The 7,027-nt window shown below is 33.9% G+C and overlaps 1 long non-coding RNA gene across 1 annotated transcript; it reads right to left on the reverse strand.

Moving 5' to 3' along the window:
• Nucleotides 1-911: 911 nt before the first annotated feature.
• LOC140021416 (uncharacterized) lies at nt 912-5,779 on the reverse strand. The gene is made up of 3 exons (XR_011825163.1): nt 5,014-5,779; nt 2,165-2,593; nt 912-1,185 (listed from the first exon to the last, which is right to left on the reverse strand). It is a non-coding gene; the product is annotated as an uncharacterized lncRNA (long non-coding RNA).
• Nucleotides 5,780-7,027: the final 1,248 nt, after the last annotated feature.

Genomic DNA, 7,027 nt, shown 5'->3' on the forward strand with positions numbered 1-7,027 from the left:
CAAACAACAACTTTTATAACATTAGCAAAATTAGGGTTTTTAAACCCCACTTAAGTTTTCTAATAAATTGTAACACTAGAGGTTTGCTAATCTAGAGTTTGCTAACCATTTCAAACTTGCTAAACCTTTGTAAACTAAAACGAATCCTAAACTTACGTATGCCAAAACGCACACTAGAACACCGAATATAAATTATAGCTCGAACCTACGAATAATAATACATAAACTAGGGTTTTCAATCTTAACCAAGATTAGGATTTTCTCCTTAGCCCTAAAACCCTAATTTCACCACACCGAATAATGAATAACCCTAACACTACAAGAAAATTGTTCATCAGTGACAACACAAAGTCATCACAGAACATACAAATATCGTCACAAATACCTTTTATTGACGACTTTTTGATCGTGACAAAGTCGTCACTAAATCCCCGTCGGTAAAAGTAAACAGTGTAGGTCGTCACTAAATAGTTCTCATTAGTGACGACTTTAAGTAGAGTATTTTTGACAAAAGATCAATTCGTCAATAAAACACTTCCAGATTGTCGTCACTAATGACAACTATTTAGTGACAACTATTTGGTCGTCACTAAATAGTTGTCATTAGTGACGATAATCTGGAAGTGTTTTATTGACGAATTGACCTTTTGTCAAAAATGCTCTACTTAAAGTCGTCACTAAAAAGCACCGAAGCCATTGTATATAACTATTTTACTGACAACAATTGTCGTCACAAATGTAACTTAGATTTAGTGACAGTCTCTGTTGTGACAAGGAGTTTTTATTTTCTATTTTGTGACAACTTTTTTTTGTCATTAGATAATTTCATAATAGCTTAATAGTCATAATTTGGCCTGTAATCATTGCTAAATCATTGATTTTAAACAAACCATACAAATAAACATGAACGATTGATAACCAAAAGTATTTGCATTAGATTACATGGTAATAATATAGCATTCTCAAATGCCAAATTCAAGTGTACATTGCCCAACTAATGCCTACAAAAATAACATTTGTCCAAAATATCACTTGTACATAAGGTACATTTACAAAAGCAATCACAGTTTAAGAAATTGAAGAACATCTAAATGAACCACTCATGAGCAAAAGGCAATTTTGTCTTCAACATTCTTCAACCATAACCATAGATATCTTCCAAAAGCTAGTATGAATAGCATTTATCTGTCATAAAAGAGTAAAAGAAGTAGGTAAGGGGAGGAGTACAATAATAAAGAACAAGTAATGAGACTTAGATTATTAAGACAAAAATTACAATTCATTAAGAACCTCATATAATTTGGGCCCACATATTACAACACCAGCAAGAAGTTAGAAATCACAGTCCAATCTATACAAATACAACACTGCATAAGCTCAACTAAAGAGCTCTCTAAAACAGTTTTTTTTAATTATCTTTCTTCTTCTTTAAATAGCTCAACTTATTGAACAATTAAATTGGACTCCCACAGTAATTATTGTTTAATGTTTATGCTTTTGGTTGTTTATATATTAAAACTAGGTGATTGCTTCCCACGCAAGGCGTGGGAACTTTAGACCTGTTAGTAAGGTTGTATTTGTTATTGTAATATTTTTAATATTTTAGATGATGAAAAGAGTGATGTGGTGTGTATCGTGAACTTGGGCTGGGAGTGAAAAGGAGTATTAGTCAAAAATATATTAGTTCAAAGAGTAGTCATGTACTAATACAAAGGATACAGCCAATGCAGTAATGATGATTCACAAGAAAAAGGAAAGCATGATATTTACATATACAGCAGTAATTTAGTATAGATGATTCAAAAGAAAGAGGCTCCTTTGACGTTCAAATACATTCCATTAACATGTAACAACAACTCAGATGACAATGAAATAAATTCACAAGTACTAATCACTTGGTCATTACTGCAGTAACAGTTAATGGAAGTAGCAAGATATTGCTACAACTTGGTCACATGCAAATTTTTTTTTTGTTCTGGGTTCACAAGGAATGAATTCATAAATTATGAAGCAGCAAAATAAATTCACAAGTACCAATCACTTGGTCATTGCCACAGCAACAGTTTCAATACCAACAGTTTCAACTTTCTTGAGACAATCAAGTTGCATCTTAAGTTTGCAAAATATCAAGTTTTACATGTCCATTAAAAATTTTAAAAAGTACCTTTGCTTTCATCACCACCTTTCCGGCTTAGAATACCTCCTTGAACACCACCCCCATAAGCCACTGCTTCATCTGGTTTTACACTCTTGTTGGGTTCCTTTCCATCAAAGTAGTCCTTGAGAAGTTATTGGACTTTTGGGATCCTGGTAGCCCCACTAACAGGAACAATTTCATGCATCTGGTGGTTCTCCAAACCAGCATCCCCCATAGCCTTCTTGACAAGTCCCATGTTTTTGCTAAAGAGGTCATTGTTCAACTCGTCAAATCAAGCATGAGTCCTAACTTGCTGCTGGCTGCTTAAAGCTCTTTTGGCACGTTCAGCTTCCCTCGGTTTTCCAAGTGGTCTATTGTGGTTGCTGATGTTCTTTCCATGTTTCTTGTTAATCAACTTGATGAAATATTCTATAATCCTTTGATGAAAGCCTTTGCCTACAATAAAACAGAGCAATTAGAACCATATGAAAGCTTTTTATAAGAAATGTAACTAATAAAACTTATACAAGAAATTGGTTGCTTTAATCATTGTTCAATATTTTGCAAAATCAACAGTTAATTAGTGTAGTTAGATAAACTTTTTTAATTCGTAGTTAGACAGGCAACTGCTGCTGCTCTGGGTTCATTGATAGTCCTAGCAACATTCAGCCCAGCAATAATACCTGCATTCTTTGTTGCCTGCCTCTGGGCATCATTGAAGTAAAATATGATTCAACGAGTAACTCTAGAAATTGAACTATACCGGGAACAGTTACCACAACATCCTTAATTTTCTTTGCAAGGAAAGCTTCAGCTGCTTCTTTCATCTTAGTTAAAACCATTACACTAATTTCCTCAAGACTGAAGACTTTAACCTTACTATCCTTAATTTTCACCTAGATATAAGGTTTTCCATCCTTGTTCACAATCTTACAAGGAACGAGCTTCATATCCCTCTAAACTTCATTAGTCTCAATCCTGTTATATAACAGTTAAGACTTCAGTGAGCATATGTATACACACCAAAATGTTCCAGCAAAAATGATAAATACACGAGTGTGCCTTACTTTCATCCAATAAGTCTCTTGACATCAAAGATAGTTCTTTCAACATTAACATCGAATCAGTCTTTCGCTACCAGCAAATGCAATCCATGATGGCTTAATACGATTCCTTGGTCATTTGCTGTGATTTCAACATGACCATTTTTGTAAATATGAGCACATGTATAGGTAGTTCCAAGATCTATTCCAATGACTATTCCCAATTTTGCAGCTTATTCTTTGGTGATGGAAATTGTAGATAGACAGCCTTTTGCACCGAAAAATATTATTGGAAAAAGTAAAACTCTTATGTATAGTTTTTGAGAGAAAAAAACTAAAACACTGCAGGATGAAGCAATTCCACACTCATGATGAAATCCACAATTACTCGAGCAACCGTGGGATTGAAGAGTTCGAAGAGCTTGCTCAAACATTGTGGTGACCATCCCAAGAACAAGTGGAAAAAATAAGAACTCATTTAATTTCAAGAAAATGAAATGAACATCAAGTATCAAACTAACAAACAGTGCAGGAACAGAAGAAGGATATGAACTGCGAAGAACAATCTGATAGATAGCCTAGTGGTTAATGGTTTTTTTTTCCCATCTCCCTTTTTTCTTCCTTCCCAATCCTTCCTTGCTAAAAAATGGCTTTGAAAGTATCAAATAGTACCTATCAAATTAGCGAACTGAGTTAGTTTAAAGAAGATCCTATAATAGTTATTCTAAAAATCTTTAGTCACTTGCTACGTGAGGAGGGCGTGGCAGATAATAACTCTTTGTTTTTTGGCTCATTTCGAATTGATATACTTTTTGGCTTAATTGGAGAGAACTAATTTGAATCATTTCCAACCAATTTACAGATAAAAAAAATTTCATTTATATTAGAAAGCCGCAAGATTTTTCCAAACTTTATCAACCACGCTGCATATCACATGATATTATTCCCATTCAATTGTTGATGGAGGCTTGGAAATAATATCTTGAACAACTCGATTTACACCACGTACACTATTGCATATCTTTCTTGCAACAACATCAAGGAAATTGTGTTCAAAATTGTACCAGTCAGCAGTCATCCCATATTGACTTGTGACAGCTCTCAATGCAACAACATGAGAATGTGTTCTTTGATCACCTTGAACTCCAACAGACCTTATGGGCAAGAAAACAGCAAAAGCTTGCTATATTTTAAAAAAAACAACCAAACCAAATCAAACCAACCTTTACTAATGATTCTAAGAAAAACCCACTTCAATTTTGCCAAGAAAAAAATTGCAAAACAAATGATACAGGAAAAGAAACATCCAACTTCATAAAACTAAACAAAAAAGCCATAGAAAACAACAGAAAACGTAAATGGAGTTTGAAAGTGATATTCTTAGAAGGGTTCAAATGCAACTAAATAGGGACTTAACTGAATGAATTATGGATGTTTTAGGGTCGAATTACGAAGTTCAGGAACTCTGGGGCTAAATTACAAAAAAGAAAATGGAATGACCGGAATTGCAAATTTAAGCAAACGATCGTCTTCCCCAAGCAGATTAGGCATCAATCTTCTATTTAGACCTTCACTCGGGCATTTTAACAAACAGTACATGGGCATAGAAGGATCCAGCAATTTTTGCTCAATTGGGACTGTAATTAGCCCCCCAAAATTTGTCAAAACACAAGAGATTTCAGTCCAAACAACATACAATAGCATACAATCTAAAATCGTTAGCAATCAACATGAAGTTGGCACTGAACAAACGCATGGCAAACATGCTTTGAGACTTTTCAATGTTCATACTAAAAATGGAAAACTAAAATTCAAAGAAGGCAGACGGCTTACAGCGTTTGCTTGGCGAAGTCTGTAGGCGATGGTGATGGTCGAAGGAAGGTGCGAATGATCAGGCGGCTGTAGCTGCCATGGTAGCCGCGCTGGAGCTGGGCGCCAGTGGTGGGTGGCAACATGAAATCGAGGAGCGACAGTGAGAGAGAAAGGCCGTGCGGGAAGGGGAGATGCGTCAGGCAGCTAGGCGGCGCACGAAATGGAGGTGCCGTGGCGGAACTTGGAGGCGGCGGAAATTGGATGAGAGCAGAGTGATGGCAGCTATGGAGATTGCGCGCTGTGATGGCCGATGAGCGGCTGTTGCTCTGTATTTTCTTTGTGTCCCCTCCAGGCCAAGACCTTTCTCTGTTTCTGGTTTCACTTCCTCAATCACCAGCCCCCAAATGAAACTTTAGTCTTTTCCTTCGTTCCCCTGCCAACGTCCCCCTTTTCTTCCTCGACAGCTAAAAGATTTTGGGCAGAAATTTGCAAAAAATATTGTAGAATATTAGGGATTTGGAAAAATTGGGGAAAATGTATAGGAGAGAGAAAAATGAACCTTTCCAATGAAAACCTTGCCCTTTAATGCTGGACAGCCATGGTGATGCTAGTGAGAAGCCAGAGAACGGATTTGTTGTGTGGGTGAAGGTATCAGGTGCCGTGCGGAAGCTCTGTTTTGTGCTCAGTGCAGAAGCTTGTTTGTTTCAGCTCGGTGAAAGTTTGTGTTGCTCAAGTGTTCCGTTGCTTTAACTCAGACCAAGTGTTCCGTTGCTTTTCTTTTCAGAATGTGTTCCGCTGCTTTGGTCTTTGCTTTGCTTTGGATATTGTTTTTGTTGCGCGGCACTTTCACTATGATTTGATCAAAATTTTGACTTCACTCATTTTCCCTCCATTTGATACCAAAATTCATGTTTTTTTCTGGATTTGTAATATGGTTTGAACCATAGATTTTAATGCTATAGTATTATTCTTTATTTTTTAGCAAAAAATAAAAATTTTCATCAACATAGGTGGCAAAATTTGTTAATTTCATATAATTGAAAATGTACTTTTATAATTTGCTAATATTTTATACTAATTTCTTATAATTGCAGCACTAAAGAACATCATGTAATTGAAAATAATTAAACTCAAATTATATGGTTATAACATAGTTTCAATAAAAATAATCATTTTCCCAACATTTGAGACCAATCATCATGCTTTTTTATTTTTAATTTGGTTTGAAGCATAGATTTTATTGCTATAGTATTATTCTTTATTTTTTAGTACAAAAACACAAATTTTCATCAATATAGGTGGCAAAATTTGTTAATTACATATAAGTGAAAATATACTTTTATAATTTGTAAATATTTTAGCCCTGCAATTTTGTATAATTGGAGCACTAAAGTACATCATTAATTGAAAATAACGAAAGTCAAATTCTATGGTTATAACAGACTTTCATTAAAAATAATCAAATGCTATTAATAAGACATTATTGTTAAGTCAAAATCAAAGAAAATTTGGTGATAACATAATGTTATCACTAATTTATTCAAGATTATAATGACAAGAAAAGTCGTCACTAATTAAATTGCTAGTTTTTAATATTGTCAATTGCTAGTTTTTAATACTTTTGTGAAAATATTGATAATGGTTGAGAAAATTTTGTTACATTACTGCAAGTGATAAATGTACTTTTGTTCTTTTTCAAACATTTATTTTAATGTTTAATTTTGTTTAAAACTATTGTACTAGTATAGATTTGCAAAACAAAACTTAAGTTCTCAATAGTTAAAAAATTCATTACAGAGAAAACACAAAGTAGTAGTTGCAAAATGTGTATAAATTACAGATATTTTAATGTGTATAAATTACAGTTTATTTTAATATTTAATTTTGTTTGAAACTATTTTACTAGTATAGATTTGCAAGACATAGATTTATGGGTAATTTTTTTTTTTTTTTTGCTTTCACATATTTAATTTATGTTAAATACAAAACCTACCAGTTTCCCTTTCATAAAAATATTAGTGCAACACTTTTTGAA

Source organism: Coffea arabica, chromosome 1e, assembly GCF_036785885.1.
Source record: "Coffea arabica cultivar ET-39 chromosome 1e, Coffea Arabica ET-39 HiFi, whole genome shotgun sequence".
In the NCBI taxonomy this organism is placed as follows: domain Eukaryota; kingdom Viridiplantae; phylum Streptophyta; class Magnoliopsida; order Gentianales; family Rubiaceae; genus Coffea; species Coffea arabica.